This window comes from Oryctolagus cuniculus, chromosome 16 (genome assembly GCF_051225735.1).
Source record: "Oryctolagus cuniculus isolate XC-2025 breed Fujian yellow rabbit chromosome 16, ASM5122573v1, whole genome shotgun sequence".
NCBI classification, from domain to species: Eukaryota; Metazoa; Chordata; class Mammalia; order Lagomorpha; family Leporidae; genus Oryctolagus; species Oryctolagus cuniculus.
Genome location: NC_142882.1, coordinates 26,962,548 through 26,975,163, shown reverse-complemented (window position 1 = coordinate 26,975,163; position 12,616 = coordinate 26,962,548). Strand labels below are relative to the sequence as shown.

Sequence of the window (12,616 nt, the reverse complement as noted above, 5' to 3'; positions counted from 1 at the left end):
GATTCCTGGAGGTTGCTGCTTTAATATCTCAAATAATGTTCCTTACATAAAATATCTGGTACGGCAGCTACAAGGTGAACTTCAGCATATGTTTCTAACTAATCCCTTTTCTTTTGGTGACTCTCAATGGACCCACTGGCTTTTGATGTTGCTGTGTCTTTTGTTGCTGCTCCTGCCTATTTGTGTGTGCCTCCACTGTATATTCCAATGCCTCTCTGTGTCATTTGGTGCTGTTTGGTCTGAGATTTTAACGTTGCGTTCACAGCTTCACCCCCGAGCCAAAAAGGATGGCATTGAATTCCAATGATGGGTAAGACTCGGTCTCCTTGTACCAACCTAAGACAGGAGCCTCAGAGAATGTCTGGGGTGTCCAATGATAGGTGAGGACAAGAAGAGACATGGGCAACCTAAGACAGGAACAATGCCTCAAAAAATAAAAAAGGGGGAAATGTGGGCAGCCACAGGCAGTCCCTCCCTTTGTTTACACTTAAACAAATGGATGGAGACTTCCTGGCACAGACAATTAGACTAAGGAGATTCCAGGAAGAGGCAGGAAGAACCTTATCTCACTGCTATACCTCTCACAAGAGATGGTATAGATAATCAGTCACACCTGAAACCTGCATTTATCACCTAAGTGTAATCAATAATTAAGAACCTTATCTGGAACTCTTTGTAACCTTAAAAGCCTTTTTGATATGTAAATCTTTTGTGCTCCTTCTTGTAAACAACTGGTCATGTTTAAATACTACTGGATTTGTTGAATAAATGAGCCTTGTTCAGGACTTGTCTTGGCTCCATTCTTTCCTTGTCCCTGCATTCCCACTCTCTGTTTCAGAAAACCCAGTTCTTTGTGCTGCAGGCCTGCACACACAGCGTCTTCCCTTCTCCAAATGTGAAAGCAATGTCCACCAGAGCAGAGTTTGCTCAGGACATTCTGGCAATTTCTCAACCCCCTATACTATAAGATAGCACTTTGGGAGACCGAACAAGGCCTAAAGATGTCAAGTAAACACAGTCTTAGGACTTTTCTTTTGCCAGTTCCAGACACACACTCCCCTAGAGGCCCTGAATGACTGTAGGACTTTTTAAATGCAGCAAGAAAAATAAAACACAAATGCGGTAGTAACAGGAACATTGATAAAAGTCTAGAAAAGTTTTCTGAATGTGTGAAAAAAGTTATTTTCTCTTTACATTTTTGTTTGAAATTTGCATGATGTCTAATCCTCAGTGGCCTAACTAAAGTTTTAGTTACAAATAATGCAAGTTTCCTAAAATAGAAACAAATAAAGGTAAGGCAGAAAGTTTGCCTTTCCTCCTTTTAAATCCAGCTCCTAAATTTCTCACTACTTTAGTCTTTAAACAAAAACCTCACTGTTCAGAACAGAAGTGGCCTCATTCCAACAAACACAAAGGCTTGTCTCTGAATGGCTGCCAGCTGGCACCTGGCTACTCCCATCCAAGGTAGAGGAGATAACACCCAGTGAAGCCCACAGAATGTTTCAAAGACAAACAGCCCACTACCACATGAATGGAATGGACAATGCCAAGTGTCAATTTTTTTCCAGCTTTCTTCTTTCTCATTGAATTAGCCACACTCACCTACATCTTGATAAAGCTATGTGCTAATGTAGGTCTTCAAAGTACCTGAATTTCTAGTGAGAGCTCATGGTGATTCAGTAGTGGTAAGGCTGAAAGCTATGTTAAATTGTTTCTGGGTCCTACAGAAGCACAGCACTTGCTTATCCCACTGTGTTATAGCTCTCTAAAAATACAGCCAAAATCCCTTTGCCTGGGTAGGCAAAGGTTGCCTTGTGTTTCACTCTTGAATCCCTAGGAGAGACAAAAGGGCCAACATCCCTTTGGAAAACAGAAAGCGAAGTAACTCTTTACATCACCCTCTTTTGAAGGTTAGCTGAGATGGGAGACACTAATATTCTCAGATTTCTCATTCAAGGTGTGATTCAAAGTCCCTTAGTGCCTCAAACTCTTCTCTACTCTCATCAACTTAGGTCATCTATAAGGCCTTTTGAAAGTCTTAACAAATAAAGCCATTGCCAGCAGCTCTGGCAAACCTATGACCTCTGGTGGGAGTCCCAGATGCTCAATTTAAGATCCAGATCCCTGCTGATGTGCCTGGGAAAACAATGGAGGGTGATCCAAGTTCTTGAATCTCTTAATCCAAGTGGGAGATCCAAAAGAAACCCCGGGCTTTGGATCAGCCCATCTCTGGCCATTGCAGCCATTTGGGGAGTAAAGCCGTGGATGGAAGATCTCTCTCTCTCTCTCTCTCTCTCTCTCTCTGCCTTTCAAATAAAATAAATAAATCTTTTTTTTACAGGCAGAGTGGACAGTGAGAGGGAGAGACAGAGAGAAAATTCTTCCTTTTGCCATTGGTTCACCCTCCAATGGCTGCCACAGCCAGCCCGCTGTAGCCAGCGCACCATGCTGATCTGATGGCTGGAGCAAGGTACTTATCATGGTCTCCCATGGGGTGCAGGGCCCAAGTACTTGGGCCATCCTCCACTGCACTCCCTGGCCACAGCAGAGAGCTAGCCTGGAAGAGGGGCAACCGGGACAGAATCCGGTGCCCAGACCAGGACTAGAACCCAGTGTGCCGGCACCACAAGGTGGAGGATTAGCCTAGTGAGCCACAGCACCAGCCAAATAAATAAATCTTTTTAAAGGAAAACCTTTTGGTGCTACAGTCGAATTAGAGTTGAATTGCTCTTGCCACCCCAAAAACGCTCCAAGAGACCTTCTCTCATGTAATTAACAAAGGGTAAAGTTTATTGATGTTCCGACATGTCGGGGCCCCCGTCCCAGTACAGGCGAGCGGCCTCGAATAGTCTTGGGTTGGGGTTTTTATACACATTGAAACAAAGAAAATCAATCATTGCATAGAGCAGACAGTGGTATAGAGTAAACAATTGATAAAAGTTAAGTGATTTTACAACCAGTTGATTTATGAATACAGGGAGTATCAAAAAGCCTCCTATTGCCAAAAGGGAGGGCCACACAAGATTGCAGGAACTGCCTTGATGATACCTAGGAATGCAGCCGAATGGCGATAAGGGACACCTGGTGGAGTCAGGGGTCCAGGAGGCAGAGATATATGGTGACTTCTTCTATCTCACTTAGGTGAAACTGAGGTTACGCTCACATTGGGGTAATTTACTGACCAATTAACTTTATAGAGAATGGCTATGCAGAGCAAGTCTAACGAGGTCAGGAAAGTTCACCAGAGGAGGTTGGGGGGGGGAAGTGGCTTTTAACTTTTTAACCCTTCATTCCCCACTCCTCTTAGGCCAGGGTCTCTAATCTTAGAGACCATCTGTTTCCCCTTTCCCGTGTGTTACATATTGTTGACGAATTACCATAAGTTTAACATTTTTGACTTGTTTTTAAAGAAATGTGACAAGCCTATTTAATATATAGGGTCCTATAGTAATAATTAGGAGCAGCACAACTAGGGGACCTGCCAGTGCTGATAATAACGTAGTCAGCCAGGGAGACTTAGTGAACCACGACTCAAACCATCCCTGTTGCTGAAGTCTGTCCCACTGTCTTTCCTCTAAGCATTTACGTAGTTGAGCCATGTTGTCCCTCGCCACCCCTGTCTTGTCTACATAGAAGCAGCATTCCTCTTTAAGGGCTGCGCATAACCCCCCCTCTATGAAAATGAGATCCTGTTCTGCAATACTGAAATGGAGATACTGGGCTGTATCCGGGAGGTTGTGGAAGATTTGTCAGGCAGAAGGGGTGGGGATCTCCACCTGGCAGGTTATCAGGTAGAAGGGGGCAGGGCAGGATGTAAAGGCCGGGCTTTCAGTGAAACATTGTCAGGATGACTGAGGTGTAGATGCATATGCTGGACACATTAGGCCTTTATGTCACACACACATAAGCTCATAACTGACTTTCTGTCTAATATTTTCCCCTCAAGAGGTAATACCCAAAATTCTTCTTTGGGATTATGGATGGAGTTCCGTTTTCTGTAACTTCTTCGAAGCTGGCATGTGGGCGTCGAGGGGGGTTTGGGTATTTCCTCTTGCTACCTGTCTTATGGTGTGCAACAGTGGCCTTGGAAAGACGGTGCGGCTCGGTCCAGAGGGCTGCTCAGGTAGTCCAGTGGAATGGGCTGGAAGCCTTGCCTGATGACCATTTGGAGTTTAACAGCTTTTAGTCTGTTAGAGACAAAATGAACAAGGGCATTAAAAACACACAGTGCAAAGAGAAGCATCAAGATTGCAGAAGTTATTGGGCCAAGGAGAGGAAACAGCCAGGATTTCCGTGACCAGATATCAGGCCAGAAATCCCAGCCCTGCTTTGCCTGGTCCTGGAGCTGTTTGGCTTTTTCCAGGAAAATTTGGATTTGTACCTGTCTAGTCTGATTGACCCAGGGACAACATTTTTCCTAGAACATGGCACAGACACCCCCCAGAACAGCACTTAGCATGTCTAATTTTTTTTTATAACCTTTTGTGACTTCACACACCCTCTTTAACTTACTTGAAACATTCCATTATTTCCATTCCAGTCTAGAGTAAACTAGCCATCAGGATTTTTACAAACCATGTCCTTTTCTTATTTAAAAAGCTCTTTTCTTTTTAACCCTTTTTACCAAGAACACTCTTTCCTTCTAAACCTTACTTACCAAGCACACATTTCTATCCTTGTAATGTTTTCTATAGAGCCTGGTTGGCTCTTTCTGCCTTATTGTTACTGGAAGACTGAGGTCTCCATGCAGAGTGAAGATGCCTTACAAATCTCTTGTGTGATCTAGAGCTCTGGTTAAGGCAATCAGTTCTGCTAAATGAACAAAAGTTCCTGGGAGCAGAGCATGCTGTAACTGTTGCATACCCTGAGAAGCAGGTCCCGTCTGACAAAGCTGCTTCCATCTATGAACCAAACTTTATCTGTGTTAGTCAGGGGGCTATCTTTTAGGTCCCTTCTGCTGGTATAGATCAAGTCTATAGTCTCAGTACAGGAGTGGAGGGGACCACTTTCCCCTGGAACTGGCAGGGAGGGCTTTTTAAGTTTATTTTTAAGGCCTGGCTGGGTGTGTGAGACCCAGACCTATCCATGGGGTGCTATTAAGAGAATTGTAAGAGATGCAAATCTCCCTTAAGGGAGGCACCCTGTTGACTTGCATTACATGGCTGGACTAGGAGGAGAGCTGAATAGGAGGCTGACGGAAATAGGCAACTTGCATTTTACTGACCCTAGGCCATCCCCAATAGCAGTGGCTGGAGCTGGAAGCTGGGCAGAGCCAAAGGCTTTTTAGCTTGGGGCCACAGGGTCTGCGGTTCTGAACCAGGAGTTCTTCGACACCCAGGGCAGTTCCATGTCCAGTAGCCTTGCTCTTGGCAGAGTTGACAGAAGGCAGTCGCTGTTACAACAGCTGCTTGCCCAATGCCCTGGCTCCTTATGTCAGCAACAGGTGCCATTTGGGGTGCATTGGCTTTGCTGGGTTTCCTTGACAGTGGATCACCGTGTAAAGCAGCCACTGATTGGCCTGTTGCCCATCCTTACATTGCTCCTGCTGCTAGCTTGCTCCTCAATTTCCTGGTCTCTAATAAAGTGGACCAAGGAGGCAGCCTCTATGATGTCAGTCAAGGGGGTGCTCAACCCCGTCCCTGATTTTTGGAGGTTTTTTTTTAATATTAGGGTGAGCTAAAAAACTATGGTCATGGGCAAATTCTGACACTTACTATTTTCCTGCGAGTTAAGACCGTGCCCATGAGGAGAACTATGATCTTTTAGGTAAGATCAACTGTGGTGACCTGCTTGCATACTTTGAGGTCATCAGTACAACTTCCTATCTATCCCTCAATTTGGTTTAAAAGGGGAGTTCTGCCCATTTACCGCGTACACCAAAAAATCGATCTAGCTGTCACATTTTAACCTCTTATTCTGGCTATGCTGTTTGGTCCTCTATACTGTGACCAGGCATTATTATAGAAATGGTCAGTCATCCCTTACATAAGGTCTGGGGGTCAAACTGTATATTACTGTAGAGTCCTGCAGAGCAGTTGTAACTTCCCTTCTGGAAAAGAAAAGAGGAGAAGTGAGGCAGTGAGTCGGGTCTCTAGCCTGACTTCCTGGGCTCTCAGATTTAACCAGCGTTTAACCAGTGCTTACTGCATAGCCTGACTTAGAGGAGAAATTGTGGTAGAGGTCTCTGCCATTCCTTGGCCTCCGGACATTTACTGTGTAGCCAGTGGGCTATGGGCCTGGGTTTCTGGGCTTTCACCGTGTAGCCTGTGGACACTAGAGCCTTTTTGGGCTCCTGGAACCCAGTTTTTTAGCATTTGCCGCATAACCATCTCCCGTCGTCTCTAAGTCTCTTTTGGCACACTTTTTCCCTTTTGGCTAGACCTCCATTTGATCTACATTTGAACTAGCAATGCCTGGTTGTTACACAATAAATTACTTAGGCAGAACATGAATTTTATGTCTTTTGTTGTCGAATAAACCAGAAATAAAAACCCTGAACATTAGAGTTAGTACACAAAATTATCACATAACTCAGAATAATTTAACAGAGTCAAAAAGAGCTTACAGGACCTAATTTTAGAAATGGCAGGGTAGCCGATTAAGCAGACACTGTTAAAATAGACATTACAGTTTTTGTGAAAACAGATTTTAAGATTTATGATTTAGACCATTTTTAAACATTTTAAAACTTTTTATGACTTGTTTACACTTTTGGAAACTTTATACCCGTAGTTATTTTTATATAGCCTTGAATTGTCATGTGTGGACAACCTATGAGAATACATGCTAACAAACTCAAACAGTCTCTCTTATCGAATTTGAGATGTTAAAAGTACACATAATACACTTTTCCAAGTTTTACTTAGTACTGATGCCTAGATGACTTAAGACACAGAGTTATTAATGAATACCATACCAGTATCTGAAATAAAAGTCAAAATTACATTTCCATGCTTTTAAGTAATATAAGGACAACACCTCCTGAGCAACAAACATGGTCACTAGTGCATGGTTACAACTTTGAAAAGATCTTTATCATTAAAAGAAACAAGTTTAAAGCACATCAAAGACATGTAAAACTGAGCAAGCAAGCCACTGAGCAAACCGAAGGGCATTTGCATTACCTTAATTTTCTGAACCAATCTGCACTGGCTTACTTTAGTCAACAACATAAAGGCTTGTATATACAGAATTTACTCTTATTTTTATAAGACCATTTTAGCTGGAAAGTAAAAACATGAATACAGCATAGGTCTGACACCATTTATAACATTTTAATACATTTTACATAGTCTGAATTGACTCAAGCAGCTGTTACTTTAACAAATTCAGAGTCTCATCCTTTGAGAGTTCCAGGGATCCAACTGGAAGCCCAAAGTTGGAAGACTCGATTTAGAATTTAAGCTGTCAGAGTCAAACCATTTAGCCAAAATTAATACATTTTTGATCAGTTGGGTAATTACTCAAACATTAAAAACAGATAAACAACGTAGTCTCAGTACTACAAATAATAAAACATGAAACCTTCAAGACAGGTGAACACTCTCATCAGATAAGTCAGGGACAGCAGCACAGAAAAGAGCTGATAAAACCCATTTACATTTTGGAATAACCTGTTAAGAATTTTTAAATTAAGACAACATTTTTAAAGTTTTTATTATATAGTTTAGAACAGTTGGTTCTGAATGGAATTTTCCCATAATGTGTCCCCCTTGGTTGTACAAAACAAGAGATAAAGACCTCCGGAACAGGCACTGATCCGGAGTGAGATTGCTTCGCCCGCCTGGTGAACACGGAGCTGCAGGTTACGGCCCATTTAGACTCTGTAGCTGCAGGGCCGTGGAGCCACAAACACATTTACACCACACACACGCTCTTTTCCATTGCAGACACCAGGCAGGTCCCTGGTAGAGGGGCAACAGAAGCCCCCCCTTCCACACAAAGGCGGGCCTGAGTACTGAGTGCCCCAGGGCGACTTACCGGGTCCTGAAGTCCAGGAGATCCATCCATTTGCCCCATTTGGTCGGCCATGGGGAGTCAGTCTGGGGTGACGGGTATGGCTCGGGGAGTTAGGATCCTGAGGAATAAGTCAGGAGGCGTGCCTTCCCATCCTCCACCTGCCATTCCTGGGCCCCAGCTGAGTCCCGCAGGTTGAGGCTCAAAGGGCCAGCTTTGTTTGAACACGCAGGGGGTTTCAGCACTTGTTAATGGCACAGCAGGGGTTTCCCTGCTGCCTGTGAAGGGAAAGTGGAGGGATCTGCTGGCCCCTGGGGAGCTGCTTCTCTTAGCCTCTCCTGTGGCCCCCGCTGCCGGCCCCACAGCCAGGGCCGGGCGGCTGGTAGGGAGGAGGGAAAATCAAATCTTCAGAGTCGCCCTGTAAAACAGAATAGAGCGGCGCCGAGGCTGAAGTCTTAGTTTGTTTTATCTGCTTTGCTGGGACGGTCCTGGACGACTAAAATCTTTTTTGAAGGTTATTTCTGAGGGAGTAAAAGAGGCTTTAACCAGGAAAGGGAGTTTTTACCAGATCTTGCCAGACCAGGATGTCAAGGGTGCCCTTAGGCGCCCACCATACTTCAAAGGTAGGCCAATCTGCAGAACAAAGGGTGGTTAGTCTCCCTTTCTAAGAGTTGTCTAAACCCGTCCCATTGTCTGAATTTCAGAAAGGTAAATACAAATAGCCAAAAACAAACACCAAAGAGACTCACAAAAAGGCACTGAACAAAACAAAAAAGACAAAAATGGAACATCGGCCTCACGCCTGCGGAGCGACCCCTTCATTCCTACAGAGGTGGGGAGCCTGCCCCCCTACAGAGTCCCAGATGGGGTCCGAGAACCACACTGACACACAGACACAGATACGAATGCAAGTTCCGGAACCACTTCAGAACCTACAAATGCAGACTCTGGGACCACTTCAGAGTCTCGCGACAATGCAACACACAAAGACCTACAAACACAGACTCTGGAACCACATCAGAGCCCTGTGACAATGCCGACAATACAAATGCAAGTTCCGGAACCACATCAGAACCTACAAATGCAGACTCTGGGACCACTTCAGAGTCTCGCGACTATGCCACACACAAACAGACAAACACAGACTCCGGAACCACATCAGAGTCCTGTGACAATGCCGACAATACAAATGCAAGTTCCGGAACCACATCAGAACCTACAAATGCAGACTCTGGGACCACTTCAGAGTCTCGCGACTATGCCACACACAAACAGACAAACACAGACTCCGGAACCACATCAGAGTCCTGTGACAATGCCGGCAACACAAAATGTGAGTCTGAAAACAGTTTATGCAATAGAAGTAAAACCTGAAAGACAAAGGGTGAATACTGATGCTGGCACCGAATTCCCGACCGCGGGAATTCCAGATGGGAGTTTCGCTGAGCGTCCTCAGTCTCCCGGTCCTCCCGAGGCGTCCCTCGAGGCTGTAGCGTTGTGGCTTCCGGGCACGTCTGCCAGCCCAACGTCTACCGTGCCAGCCCGAAACCGCTTCAGGCCTGAACCAGATACAGAAACAGAAATGCACGTGCACAGAGTCCCTATCCTTTAGGCGCCTTTACTTACCCCGAGAGATGTCCCTTGGAGATGTCCGTGGGCAGCAGAGCCATCTCGGTGGAACCTCCATATGTTACAGTCGAATTAGAGTTGAATTGCTCTTGCCACCCCAAAAACGCTCCAAGAGACCTTCTCTCATGTAATTAACAAAGGGTAAAGTTTATTGATGTTCCGACATGTCGGGGCCCCCGTCCCAGTACAGGCGAGCGGCCTCGAATAGTCTTGGGTTGGGGTTTTTATACACATTGAAACAAAGAAAATCAATCATTGCATAGAGCAGACAGTGGTATAGAGTAAACAATTGATAAAAGTTAAGTGATTTTACAACCAGTTGATTTATGAATACAGGGAGTATCAAAAAGCCTCCTATTGCCAAAAGGGAGGGCCACACAAGATTGCAGGAACTGCCTTGATGATACCTAGGAATGCAGCCGAATGGCGATAAGGGACACCTGGTGGAGTCAGGGGTCTAGGAGGCAGAGATATATGGTGACTTCTTCTATCTCACTTAGGTGAAACTGAGGTTACGCTCACATTGGGGTAATTTACTGACCAATTAACTTTATAGAGAATGGCTATGCAGAGCAAGTCTAACGAGGTCAGGAAAGTTCACCAGAGGAGGTTGGGGGGGGGAGCGGCTTTTAACTTTTTAACCCTTCATTGGAATCTGTAGACAGTATATATATAGTATATACAATCAACTAGACTGACAAATCCAAACAAAAATTAACCATCGTCATTAAGAAATGCTTCCAGGTTTGAATGCTGACTTTGTCATGCTTAGCAATAGCATCTTGGGTAATCTCTGTTCCTCTTCATCTGGAAAATGATAACAATAGTTATATCTAGTGCTTAAGCAAAAAATGAAATGGGACAACACATTTAGAATACTGATAGTCATGTCTGGCATATAATGACTCATTAAATACTGGTTAACCACTATTACTATTATGTCCTAACAGGCTATTTCCAATGGGCTACCCTTGAGTTCCCATACTCTGAATTTATAAGCTCAATCAACACATCATGTAGCTGCAGAGGGATCAATGTCTCCCATATTCCTCCCTAGAGTGCTCTAGACTACACATAGGGCAAACTATATCCAAGGAGACTCTTAAGAATACACAACACAAATGGAATTCAAGGGCCAGTGCAGTAGTGCAGTGGGTTAATCCTCCACTTGCAGTGCCCGCATCCCATATGGGTGCCAGTTCTAGTCCTGGCTGCTCCTCTTTGAATCTAGCTCTCTGCTGTGGCCTGGGAAAGCAATAGAAGATGGCCCAAGTGCTTGGGCCCCTGCACCCATATGGGAGACCAGGAAGAAACACCTGGTTCCTGGCTTCAGATTGGTGCAGCTCTGGCTGTTCTAGCCATTTGGGGAGGGAACCAATGGAGGGAAGGACTTTCTGTCTCTACCTCTCAATGTCTGTAAATAAATGAAATCTTTTTTAAAAAAAGAAAATGGAATTAAAAGGTAAGTTAATTTTATTACAATTAAAAAATTGATACCTAGTTTTTCTCTGACACACATTTTTAATGAAATTTTTGAAGACTCCTCATGTACCCTAGGCTCTATCATGGGCAACATATTGATTTTCAGAGTCCTTTTGCTTGCACACTATATTTTCTCACTTGATTTAACTCACATATAAAAGCTTTAGGAAATCATGGGAGTAGCCATTAATAGGTCAGGCCTCCCAATATCAGTAGTCACTGGGTTCCACACTCCCCTTCCTTCTCACAGCTAAGTTCAGCTAAGTCAAAGAAAAAAGGGTAGTTCTTTGTATTTTATTCCTGAAAACATCAATCTTAAGACATTTTAAGTCCTCTTTTAAAGCTTCAAGTTGGAGAGAGAACATTTATCCAAGGTCCATGATCTAGGTAGCTGATTATTTTTAGCACTTTGAGCAAGAATTGTTAATGAGTTTTTAATCTGAAGGGCTTAAATCACCAAAGTGTTCCAAGTTTCAGGGAAGCACCACAGAATTCAAAGGAAATCTCATCAATCGCTTTTATCAGTTCACTTCCTGACACTCACCTTCCAATAAAAGCAGCCAAAAGACTTTCTAAGATCACAGATACACTTTAGTGGAGCCACATTCCATGTCCTTGTTTATAAATTGGTTTTTAAATGGTCAGGGATTGAGGTAATATACTTCATCTCCATTACACAAGTCCACAAAACAATACAAACTTTGTGCCAAGAAAGAGGAGACAGAGCATGAAGCCACAGGCAGTCCAGGTTTATTCAGAAGGTTTATTCACTCCAAGGTGAATGCATGACAGAGAGTTCCCAGCAAGCACACAGCAAAGAGAGAACCCCCTGTCTTACAGACTAGTGCTTTATATTGTACAAAGTAGTGGGAAGGAGCTTGGAGGTCTGAGCTAAAGCAGAGCTGCTGAGATAGAGAAGTGCTTGGGCTAGATTTAAAGGTCCGTTGAGGTCACAGTGTGAGCTGGGAGTGGTTCGGAATGAGGCTGGATTCTGAGGCTGAGCTGCTGAGATAGAGGGAGACAGCTTGGGAAGAGTGAAGGAGATCTCAGGCTGATAGCAGGAGCTTTCATATGTTGTTGTGTCCAAAAGTTGAGGCAGGACAAGGATGGTCATGGTGGGGTTGGGGGGAAGAGGCTGTATTAGCAAGACAAACAGGAGCCTGCTTGTTGTGTAGGTGAGAGGTCAACATGGATGTAAGAATTTTTCTTCCTCCATCACTGTGTATGATACATCCAGAATAAAGGATACTTTGATGGAAAATTTCTGATATAAATTCTATCATAAAAATGTAGCCAATCACAATCTTTTGCAGTTAAGATAGATTTCTGTGGGTGATCCCATGGGACTGCCTGCCCTGCCCCATGCAGAAAGTTGAGAGGGCATGGTGCACCATGCTTGCTGGGAGGGACCCCACAGTCTGGCTGCTGGCAAGTTGCAGGAGCTCCAGGCCCATTTCCTCCATTCCCCACTTCCTGTTGGAAGCCTTGTGGCTGTGCTTTTGTGGTTCATAAACAGAGAGCTGATAAGCAACAGCCAGATGTGGGCTGG

General features: G+C 44.3%; 1 long non-coding RNA gene across 1 annotated transcript; it reads right to left on the bottom strand.

The window, feature by feature from the left end:
* Positions 1 to 2,767: 2,767 nt before the first annotated feature.
* LOC149121632 (uncharacterized) lies at positions 2,768 to 10,033 on the bottom strand. Its single transcript, XR_016222266.1, has 2 exons — positions 7,981 to 10,033; positions 2,768 to 4,187 (listed from the first exon to the last, which is right to left on the bottom strand). It is a non-coding gene; the product is annotated as an uncharacterized LOC149121632 (long non-coding RNA).
* Positions 10,034 to 12,616: the final 2,583 nt, after the last annotated feature.